The sequence below is a fragment of the Hydra viridissima genome, unplaced genomic scaffold, assembly GCF_058129835.1.
Source record: "Hydra viridissima isolate aposymbiotic clone 2 unplaced genomic scaffold, HvirCarnegie_v1 scaffold_5, whole genome shotgun sequence".
Lineage (NCBI taxonomy): Eukaryota > Metazoa > Cnidaria > Hydrozoa > Anthoathecata > Hydridae > Hydra > Hydra viridissima.
Genome location: NW_028324304.1, coordinates 9,832,978 through 9,852,614, shown reverse-complemented (window position 1 = coordinate 9,852,614; position 19,637 = coordinate 9,832,978). Strand labels below are relative to the sequence as shown.

Below are 19,637 nucleotides of genomic sequence, written 5' to 3'. Positions count from 1 at the left end.
TCCATTCTACCCTGTGTCATTGTTGTGCGAATATACTTTTTGATTAACTTCATCTTGGAAAAGCTTCAAATAAATAAAGTCTAAAATATTTCTTGGAGAGTAGTTTCCCTTATAATAATTTCGCAAATATTTCATCTCTTCATACAAGTCAGTTCCAGAGACACCTTTCAACTAATTACAAGATAATAATTTTTCTAAATCCATGCATCTTTTTAGTATTTCATCTTCAGTAGTGTCCTTGGCATTTAAACTGTAAAGAAAGTTGAACTGGTTATTATGCTGCATAAGCATTTCAAACCGATCCTGCAAAGATCCAATAGCGTGATCCAAAATGCTGTTGAAGAAGGTAATCTTAAAATTGTCTTCTTCAGTCATTGATTCCTCTTGACTTTCATAAGCTAACATTCTTTTTTTGGTACGACCACGCTTTTTTTCAAATTCAGGCTCATTATCTAGTTCAAAAGACAATTGTTTTAGGCCAGCTTCCAACATCCAATTAATTATCGAAGATTTCTGGTTCAACTGCGCACGTTGTAGACTCAATGACAGCGTCCATTTGGTTGCTTGCTTCAGAATGATTACAGTTGAGATCATTTTGGCTAGTTGATGGCTCACACTGTAAACAAATTTTTAAATATTACTCAAATTTTTAATGATATTCTAGTCAAATTTAACATATGATGAATTGTTAAATGTTTGATTTTCTTACCTGAATGTTTTGAATACTTTTGAAATTAATAGATGGTACTGACACAACTTCTGAGCAAGTTTTTAAATACTTCTCCAAACTTCCCTTATACTTTGACAGGGAAACATCTTTTTCTTGTTTTCTTTTTAGGTTTTGAGCTCCTGATAACTTTTTCTTTCCAAGCATGATGGTTGTTTTTATATCCTCTTTTGAAACATTTTTTTATTCACTTAAATTTGTTAAGAGTAAAAAAGGTAACATGCATTGAATTGAGTTAGCTTCATGAGCAAAAACTTGTTCAATGTGGGTTATACCAGTAGTATAAACTGGCTTTTTAGAGTTCCCACAATTACGGAAAATTTTCTTTGAAAAAAAATTTTTATAAAATTGAAATCTTAATCTAAAAACCATTTTTTTTTTTTTTTTATTTATATTTATTTCTAATTTTTTTTTGTTTTTGAATTTTGAATTTTCTATTTTTTTGGCGCCCCCTTTAAAGCGGCACCTGTGGCCAAGTGGTGCTTGGCCACGCTGTTGAGCCGGCCCTGTAAATATTGAAACATAGACCTGAAAATTAACGGAAAATGCTCTAATTTGAAGTCAAGGATTTAAAAATCACCTTAAAAATCCTTCTTTTAAAAATCTTATTCATAAACAATGACATGTATTAGCTAGATGTCTAACTTCACAAAAATTCCGTAACAAGTGAAGCAAGTTTTAAAGTATTTAAAGCCGGTAGCCGCTTTATTTAAACTGATAATAATTCAATTTTGCTTTGATTTGATTTATCATTGCGTCATTTCAGGCTGGCAAAACAAACCTGGCTTGCAAAAATTTGCTTCACTGCATAAGCGCGAGTTAGATATCTTGTTAACATGTGTCATTGTTCATAATGCGATCAAATTTAACGTAAATTAATTACCATTTCCTTGCGGAATAAATAGAGCTGGTTTCCATTAGCATTATTTTAAAATATTTTTTTTTTTTTTTTTTTTTTTATTTTTTATTTTTTTGTTCTTTAATCTTTATAAACTCGTAATATATAATACAATCTTTACAGTTTAAGTATAGTTAAAAAAGAGAAAAAAAAAAAAAAAAAAAAAAAAAAATCACAAGATTACGTTATAACAAATATTATATGAAATAAAACTGTAAAGTGTTAGAGATTACTTCAAAGAACGCGGGAAACTTGCAGAAGACCGATGGTCTTGTCATCAAGAAACCGCTTTGCGTTATTAATATTTTTGGATACTTCAATTTAAAATAAATTTATATTTAAAAAATCATGTCATCAGTTTCGACAGAATGAAAGTAAAATGCAAAAAACAAAGAATGCAGACAAAACAAAAAAAAAAGAAAAAAAAACAAAAAAAAAATTTTTTTTTTTTTTAATTTTTTAATATTATTACAATACACATAAATATAAGTAGGTACACGATTTGCTAAATAGGTAATATAAAGTCGTTTTTTAATATATAGTGTTGATAAATAAAAATTTATTTATTTATTAGTGTTGATAAATAATATAATTTATTACTGTTGTTGTTGTTGTTTGTTTTTGAGTTATTTACAGTTTTTAGAGTTATTAGAGTTGATATTGGTTTCGGAACAAAGTTAGTTTTATATATAGTTTTGAATGTTTTAGGCTTAATAAAAGTTCATAAAGTTGTTAGTGTTTAAAATAAGATCTTTTAATAATGTTTTCAGAGTATTTAAGTTATTCGATTTTTCCAGTTGGGTATTTTTGGATACTAATTTGTTATATAGACAAGGACCACGGTACGAAATAGAAAAGCGCGAGAGATTAGTTTTTTTGAAAGGTACTTTGAAGTTTCCCGTTCCTCTGGTATGGTATCTATTGTTGCTATTTTGAAAGAAATTCTTTGAAAAGTGAGAAGGAAAAAGTCCAAGTTTATATTTGAGCATAAATAACAAATTTTGGAATATATTGATTTGATATACATTTAATGCTTTCAAATTTTTTAATAGTGGCTCAGCATGCGAGAGTCTATCCTTATTAAAAACTATTCTTGCAGCATGTTTTTGTTTTCGATATAGTGTGGTTAGTTTGGATCTATGTGTACTCGCCCATGCAACATTAGCGTATATGTAGTAGCTTTGTATGAACGAGAAGTATAAGAACTTTAAATTATCAGGAGACAGTATAGAACTTGCTTTGTAAAGGATACCAATGTTTTTTGATATTTTAGTATTTAAAATATCTATATGTGATTTCCAAGAGATGTTCTCATCAATAAGTATCCCTAGAAATTTAGTTGCTCGGGTTCTCTCTATTTCTTTATTATCTATATTTAACGAAGGTAAATCGGAAGGTATTTTTATAAAGTTAGGATGAAAAAGAATGTATTTGGTTTTTTCTGTGTTTAGCGATAATTTGTTAGATTTTAACCAACTGTTTATTTTTTCAAGTTCAGTATTTGTAGTTTCATAAAGTTCTGTAATAGATGAGGATGCATAAAATAAATTAGTGTCGTCTGCGAACATTATGACATCCAATTTACTCGAGGCTTTAGGAAGATCGTTTATGTATATTAAAAACAAAAGAGGTGCAAGAATGGAACCTTGGGGGACACCGTATTTTATTTTGAGTAATTTTGAAGCTTTTTTTTTATGAGCAATAACGCATTGTTTTCTGTCTAGTAAAAAATTTTTGAACCAGTTTAGTGCAACACCTTTTATCCCATATTTTTCCATTTTCCTAATTAAAATAGCGTGATCTACTGTGTCAAACGCCTTAGATAAATCAACAAAGACTCCAAGGACGTATTTTTTGTTTTCAAAGGAGTTATTTATATTATTAATAAGATCTAGAATTGCGTGTTCAGTTGAATGTTGCTTTTGGAAGCCAAACTGTTTTTCATTTAGGATTTTGTTATTTGTTAGATATTTATACAGTTTATTGTATATTACTCTCTCCAAAAGTTTTGAAAATACAGGTAGAACTGAGATTGGTCTGTAGTTATTTAGTGTAAATGAATCTCCGGTTTTTAATATTGGTATTACCTTAGCTATTTTTAATTTATTCGGTACAGATCCTGTAATAATTGAAGATTTAAATATTTCATATATTGGTTGTTTTATCACTGAAAACACATTTACAACTATATAGCTACAAATGTCGTCTATCCCAGGAGCCTTATACGTCTTAAGTGAGTTTTTTGCAATTTCTAGTTCTTCATGGTTTAGTCCAGAGAAAATATTTAAACAGAGATGTTGGTTTGTGATATAGGTTTCGAAGGAGATATCAGGGCATTGAATTTTTGAAGCCATGTTAGGGCCTATGTTTGCAAAAAAGCTATTAAAGTTTTCAGCGATAGAATTTTTGTCGATATATTCAGTTTCATTAACGATAATTTTATCAGGTAAATCATTTGATTTTGTATGGTTTTTACCTATTATTTCTTTCAATATGTTCCAGGTTTTTTTAATATCACCTTTGCTTTTTTGTAGTTGTTTTGAATAATATATTTTTTTAGAATTCTTTCTAATTTTTTCAAACAGATTTTTGTATTCCTTGTATGTAGTTAAGTTAGTTTCATTTCTGTTTTTTAAAAACTTGATATATAATTTTTGTTTTGTTTTTGATGATTTTCTAATCCCGTTAGTTATCCATGGGCAGTTTAAATGTTTTAACTTTATTTCTTTCTCTTCAACAGGGAAATATAGTAATAAAATGAATGATTTGAAGATTTGTAGTGAAGGTAGACGATACTTCGTCTGACTTTTTTTTCCCACGAACTTTGGGAAGTCATACGAGAAAACTTTGGTTTTTGCGCTAATGCAATTTCTCATCTACTGGAACAAATATGTTCCTGCGGCTTTTCTTTGATCTTAATGAAATACGTAAAGTTTCGGTGGGGGGGGGGGGGAGGGGTTAATCAAAGGTTGCGCCAAAATTTAGTTAATTAAATTATCAGTGCTATTCAGAAGCAGTATATAAAAAAAAAAAAGATAATTTAAAGTATGCTTTTAAAATACTTTGTGATTTTTTTATTTTTTTTCTTTTGAAGGATTACGAAAAAGAAGCTTTAAAAGCTCTCAGCAATAGCATATTACCCCCGTCGTTAAACCTGCAAAACGTAATTATATTTCGCTATTATTCATTTTTTTAAATAACCAAAGTTTTCTCGTCTGACTTCCCAAAGTTCACGGGAAAAAATAGTTAGACGAATTATCGTCTATAGTGAAGGTCGAACGTAGATAAATGCGATAAAACGTTTATAAATTTAATTTCAAAAATTCTTCTATTTAGGAATCAAAACTGTTAAATTCTTCTTTAAAAATTATTATAAAAGCACATTACTTGCATAATAAGTTATTCTCTTGTAAATAAAAAAACAGCGACTTTTAAAGTCACAAAAATTTATTCAAAACATTTTTTACAAATAACTTAGGGTTGAGAGGTGTAGTTGGATAGTTTTATTATTTACCATTCGTACTACCTGCTGGTAATTTCTAAGTTGATTTAAAAAAAGTTAAAATCGATTTCTAAGTTCTAATGTATCATAGTTTATTATAATTAATTTTTGACTACAAAATGGTTTATCATAATCAATTATAAAAAAGGGGGTGCGAAAGTGCAGTAGCGCCAATTAGCTATGCTATCAATCTTTTTTTTTTTTTTTTTTTTTGAAACGTAAATACTTGCCGGCAAAAATATAAGTGGATTCATTCAAACCCAAAAGAGATTTCCAGATAATCTATTGTTTTAAATTTTGTTTTGTTTACATTATGGGGAGTTGTGTAAACTTTTAACTAAATGTCAAAAGAAGAACAAACTTTGAAAAAAAAATTTAAGTACACTATTCCCCAGAAAGGCATTTAGCCCTAATATCATGAACCAACAAAATTTTTTAGCAGGTGAAAGAGTGCACCTTGTAGTTTTCCATTTAAAATTTCACCTAAAATAAGATTTTTTTATAGACTAAATGGCAACTCAGTTTAGCATTTTTTCAGCATATTTAATCCATTTTCTTTAAGTATATCAAAGACATTATTTATTATTTTTTTAACAAAGATATTTTAACATCTTATGTAACAGGTATTTGATAAATATCAACTGAAGACAAAAATTCTTTTTAGTTTTAAAGGAAATATATATATATATATATATATATATATATATATATATATATATATATATATATATATATATATATATATATATATATACATATATATATATATATATATAAATTTCTTTTTTTGAAATAATTTTTGCTTTACTTTTAGATAATATATATGTTTAGTTCATTTCATGTTCAGTTATGATGTTTATGAAACGCAATGCAAACACTGATGAATAAAAAAAATAATGGATTTATTATCAAAAAATGATTTTAGAATATTAAAGACTCCATAAAAAACAGTTTGGTTTGTTGTGCACTACCGATAGCTAATGTTTTCTGTTCTCTCAACGAATTCATTTTTCGGAAATTTACGAATGTTACGATGTGTATTATTATATTAGTTATAAAAAACTTAATATGGTTTTACATAGTTTGTATGGTTTTATATACATTATATTATAGAAAAATATTTTCAAAAATCGTTGCATAAAGTTAATTGATATAATTTAAGGAAAATAATTATTATTATATTGTCATGATTGTTGTGCAATTTGTTTCCAATAAATTTGATAGAAAATGTAAAAGTATAGACATTAAAAGATAAATACAAGTGAAAATGAAATCCGTAGGTGTCTTATTTTATACTTGCCTTTATACTCGCCTGACAGATCAGGTTTCGGTTCCAACTTTGTTTGAACTCCTAAGTTTTTTTATGGCTAAGTTTTCTGACTAAGTAATCCTCAACTTATGGCTCTGGCTCCTAACTTTTTTTCTCCGGCTCATTTAAATATATTTTAAAAATTTTAACTTAACATTTTACATATGAAAACTTCATAAATTTGTAGTTTGTAACGGGTGATGCGGAAGTTATCGGACAAAATAAAAACGTCAATAACTTATTTATAAATAAAAAAACAAACTATTATATTTTTTTAAAATAAAGTATTTATCTTTTAATAAAAATATATTATTTTTTATATGAAAAAACACCACCATCTGCAATTGATCTCAATTTTGCTCTGACGCCTTTCATATGCGACTGTAAAAAGTTTAAATCAATTTCTTGTAGTTTTAGTTTAATGCGATCAATCAAAACTTGCTCTGTTGAAGCTTGCCAATCTCCCTCGTAAACCTTCTGTGCCAAATGTCCCCAAAAATATTCAATTGGTCGTGCTTGAGGCACATTTGGGGGATTGGATTCTTTATCAACGTAATAGACATATTGGTCCATCCAATTTAGAGAATCTTTAGAATAATGAGACCTGCTAAATCTGACCAAAATAAATAGTTAAAGTCTCCATGATACTTGTGAATAAATGGAAGAAGTCGTTTTTCTAAACATTCATTAATATAGATTGATGAATTGATCGCTACAGCCTTGGAAGTGTGAAGATTGTACAGCCTTGGAAGTCTTTTTTTCCTCCTCAGTGAACTTCATCTCTTTTATGAAGTATATTCATGAAGATCTGCAATAAAATTTTATATAAATTACCAAAGAAAAAAAACATTCATGAACAATAAGTTGTCTCAAAAAAAAATAATTGAAAAACCAATGTGTGGAAAATTAAAACTACTATCAAAATGTATTAGTAGTCGATAACAAAAATGTCAGCTCTCCAAATAAAAGGTTAAAAAGATGTTTTTAGACAATATCCCAATATATTATGATGGCACTTTGACTAGGGATGTTGCGTAAAAACACCTTTTCTTTTTAAAATCTTATTGCATTATTTATGGAGTTAGAGTGAATATTGAAAGATAAAATTTTATTTGGAAATGATAAAATCACTTTCGCAAGGTTAGTGATTTACTAGGGGAGAGGTGATAAATCAGAAGTAAGATAAATAATTTACTAAGATTAGGTGATAAATCAGCCACATATAAAACAAATTATAAAAATTTACAACAAAATTACATAACTAGCTTGTATAATTTTTATCACTATCGCTCAATACTTTTCTAACATTATCCTACTAGGGGGAGGTGATAAATCAAAAGTAAGATAAAAAATTTACTAAGATGAGGTGATAAATCAGCCACATATAAAACAAATTATAAAAATTTACAACAAAAATACACAACTAGGTTGTATAATTTTTATTACTATCGCTCAATACTCATGTAACACTACCCTACGGCGCTAATTCACTTTTCTACCCCACTATTTTTATTTTTGATTATGATAGAGAATTTTATCCTGATTAAGAATCGTATAAAAACATAGACCTAAAAACCAAAGGAAAGTTCTCTAATTTGATGTTGAATTGTCAAAAAAATATACCAAAAACGCTGATATTCGCCATCTTTTTTTACAACACTACTAAATTAATAATTAATGCCGTAAACACGAAATTATTCATTAAAAAATTTTTATAGCCCGGTTTTTATTTCGCTAAAACATTTTATGAAGAAATTTGTTATGTATTTTCTTTTTATTTTTTTTTTTTTGAAAAAACTTCGAATTTCAATAACTTTTTTTCTTATTTTCAGATTATATAGATTTTTTTAAAAATTTATTAATGATTTTAGATAAACAAATGTTACTATATACAAAAATATTATTCAAACGGGATATTCATCTACATAAATTCTGACAAATAATCGGGAATCATTTCTCGATTTGTGGGCCCAAACATAGCTTTAAATTTGGCTTTACTTCTTTGCCACATTGCCTCAACCCTGTTTGTTGTAACACTTGTTGCGGGATCAACAAAATGTAAAGTATTGTATTACTGTACCATGTTGAAAACCTTGCGCTGCTAAACCTCGGTATGCTGCCCACATATCGCTCCATATTTCAGTTCCAGGACGAATCCATTGTATGATGATGGGTAGAAGGTTGCAGCATCGCGGTGCGCTACAGGAATGAGTAACCCTTCTTTATTCGCTATATCGTACCAAAAATCCATTGATCTTCTACAATTCTACCTCGGTTGTATTTCCTTCTTGAAAAAAGTGATTCAACTATTTCCACTATTGAACCTGGTCCTCCTAATTGCACACGGTTATTAAGGAAATAAGTAACGGTAATGTCTCTAAAAAATTGATTCCATTCATCAACAGTTTTATTGCTACCAATTTCTAAATCCTTTTGAATGTCTTCTATTGAAAGGCCACGTCTTTTTCCGGCGCTACTAGTCCAAATATAGGTAATACCTATTATTTGCATGCATCTCCAAATCTTTCCATCAACATTATGGCTATTTTGTTCGTTGCACTGGATGTTACATCGAGGACAAATCATATTGATAGCAAGTAAACCAAACTCCCTGCACCAACGGATACACTCGTTATTATTGTTTTTAAACCTGCGACCAATTTCCGGTAAATTAAGGCTATCAAACTCAATAATAGTCGGTCGTCCAGATTCGCCATTTTAATTTTAAAACAGAAATAAAGAAAAATTTCTTATAGAGAGAGTCTTTTATAATTACATTTTGTTTTTTGCAAATTTTTTGCATCGGAATTTTCATGAATACTTTCTGAATTTTCATGAGAATTTTAATTACTTTTAAACACAGAAACCAGGCTGCGTAATTAAATAGTGAAATTTTAAAGTGTTGTAAAAAAAGATGGCGAATATTAGCGTTTTTGGTATATTTTTTTGACACTTCAACATCAAATTAGAGAACTTTCCTTTGGTTTTCAGGTGTATGTTTTTATACGATTCTTAATCAGGATAAAATTCTCTATCATAATCAAAAATAAAAATAGTGGGGTAGAAAAGTAAATTAGCGCCGAGATAATAAATCATAAGAAACAAATTATAAAAAAATTACAACAAAAATACATCAGTAGGTTGTATAATTTTTATCACTATCGCTCAATACTTTTCTAACACTATTCTACTAGGGGGAGGTGATAAATCAGAAGTAAGATAAGTAATTTACTAGGGGGGGGGGGGGGGGGGGGAGGAGGAGGTGATAAATCAGAAGTAAGATAAGTAATTTACTAGGAGGAGGTGATAAATCAGCCACATATAAAACAAATTCTAAAGTATTTCTAAAAAAAATGCATAACTAGTTAATTTAAAATTATAAGTTATAATATAACTTATATCACTATTGTTTTTCTTTAAATACCTTTTAAAAATATAAAGTTGGAACATCACAACATGAGCGAGTAAATTTAATTTCTAGAATTGTTGACCTTGTCTTTCCTTTTAGTTGTTGTTATTAAAGTTTATTGCGCTGAAACAGACGCATTCAATGATATATTAAGAATAAACTAGATGTCTAACTGCCGTAAATCGGTATAAGAAAAAGTGAAGCAAAAATCGGCCGTTATGGGGGGCAAAATCTTTACGCTATTTATCAAAACAAAACAAATACGAAGCTTTTGATTTGTTAAATTTGCCCCCCATAATGGCCGATTTTTGCTTCAAAAAATACGTGGAAGTTAGACAGCTAGTTATTTTTAATATATCATTGGACGCATTAGGCACAATTCTAATAGCTATTATCTGAAAGCGCAACCTCGTTTTAGGTTTTCTATGGAGGGAGGTGATAAATCAGGCGGAGGAGATAAACTGCTACAGGTCTCCTGTTAAATGGAAGTAATTGAAGGGACATTTAGGAAATCCAAAAAGATTTTTTAATAGTTAAGGATTTAAAAAAAAATAATTCTAAAAATATCCCGAAAAAATAGCATAATTTTTTTAATCAGTGAGCAAATATGTATTACTATTTGTCTAACCATTATTACATAATTGCTTTGTTAATTTTGTATAAAAATCGATTTGTATTTAGATTTTGCTAATTATATATAAAAAAAGCAAAAAAGTGATAAGGATCCCACTGTAGTAAACGGAAAAAGTTTATATTACGTGAAAAAGAATTTTATTTAAATTCAAAGTAAGAAAGGTTATTATCACGTTATTATGTGTTAGTAAATGAAAAAGTTAATTAAAAATGCCTGTTTTTCATGTATATGCATCATTTACATCCGATGTTCCTAAAGGTATAGTTGTTAAACCTGGAACTACACTTTCACAGTTTCTTGAAAAAGGTAAATTTTGTTTTTTTAAAAGTTATATTATAATTAACATTATTATTATTATTATTATTATTATTATTATTATTATTATTATTATTATTATTATTATTATTATTTTTATTATTATTACTATTACTATTATTATTATTTTTATTACTATTATTATTATTACTATTATTATTATTATTATTATTATTATTATTATTATTATTATTATTATTATTATTATTATTATTATTATTATTATTATTATTATTATTATTATTATTATTATTATTTTTATTATTATTACTATTACTATTATTATTATTTTTATTACTATTATTATTATTACTATTATTATTATTATTATTATTATTATTATTATTATTATTATTATTATTATTATTATTATTATTATATATAATTTATATATGTATATATATAATATATATAATAATAGTAATAATAATAATAAATATTAAAGTATTGTTTAAAATTACACAATTATTGTTAATACAACATTAGGAACTAATTACATTTGATATTCCCTAAACTTATGTAAGGTAATATACTTATATAAGTTATATATACTAAGGTAATATACTTATATAAGGTATACTTATATAAGGTAACATACTTATATAAGGTAATATAACTTATAAAAGGTAATATAATTCAACTATTATTAATATAACCAACTCATACTATCATTATTATATGGTTATAATAACTTATAATAAATTATATAGTTATTTAACTAACTAACATAAATATAAGTTTAAGAAATATCATGGTTTTATTACCTATAGGTAATAAAACCATAGAGTTAAATATTTATATTTAACGCTATTGTTTAAATATAAATTATGGTTGTAATATAAAAAGATATTTATAAATAGGGTTCTCTAATTTATAAATATTTTGTGTTAGCTAATTCTAAGTTGAATACAAATGCAACTATTGTTTGTACACGAGGGCGAATGGGAATTGATGAAGATGAGATGCTGCACGAACTGGAACCTAATACCCAACTTATTTTGTGTAGTTCTTTAGATGGTTAGTTTTTTTTTATCTGGTTTAATAATGGAAAAAAAAAAGTGTTTTCATCTAGTTTATATACTATAATGTATATTTTTTATTATCACACTTTTGAAATAATATTTCAGATAATAAACCAACTTTAGATTAAATGGAGAGTTACTATATAATCATATCATTATTTCATTGAATGACATTGTATTATTTATTAACATTAACTTTTTATTTCAATTTTCAGAATTTGTTCCACATGTTATTCAGGATCATACTTCTCCTGAATCGCACAATGATCCCATCACTTCTACTCCTGAGTTATTGCAAGTTCAAGAAATGAAGTAATTATTTAATGTACATATTAAAATATGATAGCATGATATGGTAATGAGTGATATAAAAAAAAAAGAATATGAAAAGAGAGGAGGTGAGGTGCTCAAGAGAGCTTTGCAACCTCTTGTATTTTTAAAACATGAATCTTGGCAGCTTATTAAGGGTTCTATCTTTTTTTACAATTGTTTTCTGTTTAAATTTTCTCTCTAATAATGATATAAGAAAAAATTGCAAAGCATATGCATTAAATTTATATTAGAATTTATTTAATAAGAAGAGTTATATTATTAAATTATATAAACAAAAATGTAAATAATATAAATAATAATAAAGGTTTAAATAATATAAGTAATTACAAAATCTTTTCTTTGGTAATATCTTTTATAAGTGTTAAAATGTTGGGGTTATTTAAAAACATGTTTCTGTTATTTAAAAGTGATTAAATTGGAAATCATTTAAAATGATTTTAATGACATTATCTTAAAAGTATAAACCAATACAATTTTAATTATAAATTAAATATATATTAAAGTTATTCAATGCATGTTAGTTTCTAATAATAATATCAATATAATAAAGAAAATATATTCACTTTTTAAAAATTTAAAGAAAAAAAAAAAGTTCAAAAACTATTGTTTTTATCAACTATAAAATTTTATTTCTGTTGCAGTTTAATACAAGAGTGATTTTTCTTTGCATTTACATTCCTTTATTTAGTAATTTTGAAATTTATAATTTATGCAATTTCAAGTTTGGGTACCCATACTGTTCAAATGTCTGTTACTTTTTTAAAAGTTGTAGTTCTTTTAATTCTTGATGAGAAACAATTTATAATTAATTTAGAAAAAGAATCTGCAGTTAAAGAAACAAATAAATATTTATATTTTTTTAGTGATCTACCAATGCACTACTGTCCATACTGCTTTTTCAAGTGCATAAATGAAAGGAAACTCCATGGTCACATATATCACTTCCATCCTATGCAAAAGTATAAATGCCATGTTTGCTACCAGCAATTTTTGTGTTATAACTCATTAACATCACATTCATCAAGAAAGTGTAAAATTAATCTGAGTAATCTACCATTTACAAACATACATGATCCACTCTTGTATGAAGATATTACTATTAATGCAACTGAAAATCAAATTATGGAAGCAGAAAGTTTAGTTGTACAACCTTCTTATGAAAAGCTCTTTTGTGACTTGAAGCTAAAATTTACTTGCAGGAAGTTTGTTCCAGAAACCACTTTCAATGAAATTTTATCAGACTTATGCATGATAAAAGACTTCAAAGAGATCATGGGTCCATCTATTGTAACATGTTCAGTTAAATCAAAGTATGAATCTCTATTAAAGAATGAATTTTCTTATATAATTCCTGAAAAAGTTTTTCTTTCAAGTTCAGAAAAACACTACATTTATGTTCCAATCAAAGAAAATCTCAAACAATATTTGTCTTTAGCTAATATGATTGAACAGTTAGAATTATCTGCAATAAAGAACGCAAATTCAATAACAAATCCTCCAAAAATCTGCGATGATTTTGTACATGGAAAGTTACTTCAGCAGAATATGTTTTTTGCTATCCATCCAGAAAGTATAGGAATCATATTATACTCAGATGGTTTTGGATCTAATTCAAACCCTTTGCGGCAACAAACTCAAAAAAAACACAAGACATTCTGTCTTTATTTTTGTATTATAAATTTGCAAAAAAAGTATAGAAGTCAGTTAAAGCATCACAATCTTGTCCTGTTATCTTCAGCAAGACACATTACAGAATTTGGCTTTCCAGCTATTCTTAAAGTATTCATAAATGACTTAAATGATTTACAATCAAATGGTGTATATATACAGAATAAACATTACCCTGTATGTTTTGTTAGCTTTCTTGGAGATATTGTAGGATCTCATCTCATTGGTGGTTTTACATGTGGTTTTAACTCTTCTAGACCATGTTGTTATTGTATGATAACTAAACCCAGATTGAAAACATTATTTGCATCAAAAGATTGCATTTTACGAACTGTAAGTAATCATAGTTCTATAGTAGAAAAGGTTCAGGAAGATGCTTCTTTGAGTACTGCTTATGGTGTTGTCTGTTGTTCACCGCTTCACTGTCTCAAGAATTTTTACCCTGTTCTATCTCTTCCTCCTGACATTATGCATGATCTTCTTGAAGGTTGTTGCCCGAAGGAGATGAAGTTAATATTGAATTATGCAGTTGAAAGCAAGTTCATAACTTGGAAACAGATCAATACTTTGATGAATACATTTTAATTCAAAGGTGCTGATAAAACAAATAAACCTGGGCCTGTGGTGAAAAAAGAAATTAAGGGCAAAGCAGTTCAAATATGGTGTTTTATGATATTATTTGGTGTTCTCTTTGCTGATTACTTTCCCAAAAGTGATCCAGTCTGGAGTAAATGGAAGCTTTTGTGTCAGTTAGTGGATATTAGTTTTGCAACATCATTTGACATAGAACAGCTACCAAAGTTCAAGGAAATTTGTGAAAGACACTTGGTATCAGTGATGGAAAATTTTCCCAATAGTTCTGTATCACCAAAACAACATTATACAGTGCATTACCCTCATCTTCTTGAACAGCCCGGAATCCTCAGTGTGGCTTCTTGTTTGCGTTTTGAAGGAGTCCATCAGGTGCACAAGAAGTTTGCGTCAAACTCGAAGAACTTTAAAAATATCCAATACACAATGGTATGCAAATTTCAGAAAAGGGAAGCATATGATCGAACAAGAAATGATTTTGTTGATGTAGAAATTATTCTTAAAGGAACTACGGAAATTGATGTGTCTTGTCTTCCATTTCTTGTCAAGCAAGTCTTTAGCACAAACTGGCCCGAGCTTACTAAAACAATTTATGCTAAGTCTGCAAGTTATAATTCTATTTTGCACCGAATTGGTGACTGTGTCCTTCTTAGGCCTCAGGAGTTTGCTAGCATTATTGCTACCTACAAGTGCAGTTCAACAATATTCTTACAGTGTCAACTATGTTCTACAGTTGAATATGATGAACACATTCAAGCTTTTCACATAATTAGATTGTCAAAATACATTTTTGTAACAGTCAACGACTTACACGACCATCATCCATTGCCAATTTACTTGATTAAAGAACTTGATATAGTTGTGCCAAAATATTTTTACTGTGCTATATAAATGAAATCTTCTTTGTATTAATTGTAATGATTTAGCAATTCACAATCCGTTTAAATAAAGTCTTTTTTATTATTAGTTTGATATATTGTTTAAACATCAAATTAAAGTATGTATTGTTATTTCTTATTATTTTTTCCTGTTTTTCTGTATTTTGTATTTTTTCAGCAAAGCTTCTACCTCCAGAGCACAATTGTACATGACAGTTCTATTTGATGACAGGTTAGTGATTTTTACTTCTCTTTGATTAAATGGTCACTACAATTAAATTAGATCACTACTGTATGATGATAGATTATAATAAAAATTGGATATATACAGCTATTCACGAAAGTTTAAACGATTGCAGAATTTTCAAATCTAATCTTCGGTTTTTCTTGAATAAAAATCTAACGGAAATAGATATCAAAATAATTATTTTTCCAATTTGGTAAATAGGTCATTTGTTAATAGAATAAAAAAAAGTAGGTTTTGACTCATTACCGTCTACTCAGAAATTTCATTAAAAGGTAGGTGATACAAATTTAGAGGTTTCACAAAAGTTTAAACGATTTTATTTAGGATCAATTATTTGCTAATTAATTGATAAATCCGCTGCGAAATTTTTTTTCGCAGCAAATTTATCAATTAATTAGCAAATAATTGAGTAGTTTTTCAATCAAAAGATTCATCACAACATCATCAGGCAGCTTTTAATTCATTAAAAATCAACTTAAAATATTGTGAATTTCAAATAATTTCAATTGCGTGCAAATGGTTCGAAAATCAGTTTCTAGTGACATCAAATGGCAAATATTGGTATGGCGCGGACAAAAAATCACACAGACGTTCAAATAGGCAAAATACTTAACATTTCTGAATATTGCGTTAGAAAAATCATCAAAACCTGGGAACTTACCAAGGACGTCTCCGACATGCCGCATACTGGGAGACCATCCAAACTCAGCAACCGTGACAAAAATGGTATATTCAGAATGAGCAGAGAAAACCCCAGACTCAGCTACAAAAAGCTAGCACAAATCTTCAATGAGTCAAAAAATAATCCAAAAGTTAGCAGAGAGCTTGTGAGACGAACTTTGTTGGACAAAGGTAATGGAACGTAAACAGCTGCTAGAAAACCTATTCTTTCAATCACGGATAAACGTAAACGACGAGTGTGGTCCAAAAAAAGGCTGGACTGGTCTGTAGAACAGTGGGCAAAAGGTATTTGGAGTGATGAGGCTAACTTTCAAATTGTAAACCGCAAGGGAAGAATCTATGTCAAAAGATTTGCAACTGAGAAATATTCAGACAGGTTTTTGCAACATCGTCGACAAGGCGGTGGAGGTTCGGTTGGCATCTGGGGATGTTTTTCTCACAAAGGTATAGGCTTCTGTGAGCTGTATGAAGGCCGAATTAATCAATACACCTACAAGAACACATTGGAAACGTGTTTAGTTCCATCAATCAGACACTTGTATGGCAGAAGCAAGCAATTCATCTTTCAACAAGACGGGGCTTCAGCTCATACAGCACACTCAATCAAAGAATATTTTTTGAAAAAAAAGTTGAATGTGATGCCCTGGTGCCCTAGATCACCAGATCTCAACCCAATTGAAAATATTTGGTCTTGGATCGACAATCAACTGACATACCATGAAATTCAATCAACTCAGCATTTAAAGCAACTTTTGAATGAGTACTGGCTGAAGGTACCTCGCGTGATGTGCATGAAGTTAGTTGAATCAATGCATAAACGAGTTTATCTTTGCTATAAAAACAAAGGAGGACACTTCAAATATTAATTTCGCTTTTTTTTCATTTTTTGTTTGAATGTTGCAATTTGTTTAATCTTTTGTGCTTCTTATTTTTCCTATAAGATTTTTTGTTATAGCTTTTTTTCTAACTAAATATTAAAATTTTTATAACATGTTCATATTCATTTTAAAGCTAATTACTTTTTCTTTAATAAATAAAAAAAATTAAGTCGATATCATTTTACAGTTTTTCTTTATTAAACAAAAACCAAACATACTTGATAAAAATTCTGCAATCGTTTAAACTTTCGTGAATAGCTTTATATATATCAAATTTTTAGTCTTCCAAAGCTCTTATTATATACCAATTATGGTAAATAAAAACTTTACCAAAGCTCTGTCACATTTAATTGCATTTTTTTTTTTTTTTATAGTGAAATGGATGCTGAAAGTACAAGTAACACCATATTAACTTCACCATCATTGACTTCAAAGAATATTCCTTTAACCCAATTATCTAAAAAAAAAATCAAATTTGAGTGTTTATTGTAAGAGGCTTACCTTAGAGCTTCCTGATTTTCTTCCTCAATTTAATGGAGATCAGCCTATCTTAGTCAGTTTAACATCCTCTACAAGATTGCAGATTGTAGATCTGCTTTTTATGTCAGTTTGCAAAACCACATTGTTAGTATAATAATATTAATTACAATTTTTAATAATTTGACATTATTTTAAATTAAAGTGCAAAACATAATTTGACCTTATATTATATTGGTTTATTTTTTAACAGTAGTTATACTTTTTTTTTAAAAGGTATCCTTATCCCAAGGATCTGAAGGCAGTAGTGAATAAAATGCTTCTACGGTATCCAACCCTCATAGACATAAATGGAGATGGCTCGATGTGGTTAAAGTGTCTAACGAATAAGTTTAAGAACTTTAGAAGAAACCTATTGCTAGAAAAAAAGCTTTTCAGTGCAAGTAAGTAATAAATAAAACATAATTATACCAATAGAGTTATTTATGGGAACATTTTTGTGGATCCGGTATTTATTGGCCTCATAAGTATCTTTTTTTGTAAAAAATGTCCTGGTCAGCAATTTTTATGAAAAATGGTAAGTACACACATTGACTGACTTAGGGAGAGCATGCAAAGGGGTAGTCTGCATATGTTAACCTTGTTTGGGGCAAGGTTAGGAATTATTATTAGTATTAGGTTTAGATTTTAGTTTATATGAAAGTATATTATATATATATATATATATATATATATATATATATATATATATATATATATATATATATATATATATATATTGATATACATATTTATATGTATAGGCATAAAATAAATTCTTCTGTTACAACTGTCACACAGAATGCTCATAATGATGAAGAAGATGATTTTAGCTATCAATTTCATGAGCTAGCCATGCAAGCTGAAATGAGGAAATGCGAGCAAGATGTTGATTTTCTTAAAAACCGTATACAATATACCTTTCGTCAACGCAAAGAATGGATTTCTATTAGCTACCCTAAAGTTGCTGATATTATATAACGTTTTCCAGCAATCATTCATAGCGAGGAACTCTGGTATCAAGAGGTTGAACTGGATGTTGGTCTTGAAGTTGCTACTTGCAGAGCTTTTTTAGCTTCAAACGGACATCTTCTGAGAAAGGCTCTAAAGACACTACAGGTATGTCATAATATTGTTTTAAATTTTTTTTTTTTCGGCTTCGATAAAAGTTTAGCTTGTTTCTATGGTGTTTCTATAACATTAAATGTTAATTTAATTAAAAATTTTTTATTCATTTGTTAGAAATTTTTTATTCATTTATTAAAAAAAGGTGTTTAGAAATTTTTTTTAACGATATTTTAGGATTATGATGACGACGACCTTTTGATGGCTATTAATCATTATTTAAATCCTCGCTCTGTTATTGTTAAGCAAAAACCTGAATTGACCGACATGCAGCCTACAGTCTATCTTGAAGGAGAAGAATATATTCTATGCATTGAAGGTGTTGTGGTTGTCCAAAGAAATTATCTTGTTGATACGCCAAATTATGTTTTTTTTTATGCGTTCAACCTGGAATATCCTTCAGGATAAAATCATTTTGGGAAATGTTGGGAGTTGCGATTTTAAAAAAAAGTCTTCCTTTATCAATAAAGGCAAATCAACTATTAAAATCTTTATTGTAATTGTACGATAAAAACATTTTTATAAACATAGCTTTTTTTTTATGAGTAGAACGTAAACATGAATATAGTTTTATGTATTTTATAAATAATATTTGTGTATGTATGTTGTTATCAACACCAAAAATGAACACTAAAACGGTGTAAATTAACCCTTAAAATGTGTGTAGCATGAAATACCAAAACGGTGTAAAATACACTGAAACGGTGTGCATTATGAAATATACTTAAATGGTGTAAATTGACACTAAAACGGTGTAAATTGACACTAAAACGGTGTGCAGCATGAAATACACCAAAATGGTGTAAATATACACCAAAACGGTGTAAATTAACACTAAAACGGTGTGCAGCATGAAATACACCAAAACGGTGCAAATTAACACCGTTTTGGTGTATTTCATGCT

General features: G+C 28.1%; 2 pseudogenes across 2 annotated transcripts; both read left to right on the top strand.

Moving 5' to 3' along the window:
• The first annotated feature begins 10,297 nt into the window (after nt 1-10,297).
• On the top strand, nt 10,298-14,881 carry LOC149888545 (uncharacterized; annotated as a pseudogene). Its single transcript, XR_016452830.1, has 4 exons — nt 10,298-10,785; nt 11,686-11,811; nt 12,032-12,128; nt 13,013-14,881. The product of XR_016452830.1 is annotated as an uncharacterized LOC149888545 (transcript).
• LOC149888544 (uncharacterized) lies at nt 14,835-19,292 on the top strand (annotated as a pseudogene). Its single transcript, XR_016452535.1, has 6 exons — nt 14,835-15,266; nt 15,376-15,518; nt 17,467-17,716; nt 17,846-18,016; nt 18,373-18,727; nt 18,911-19,292. The product of XR_016452535.1 is annotated as an uncharacterized LOC149888544 (transcript).
• The last annotated feature ends 345 nt before the right edge of the window (nt 19,293-19,637 follow it).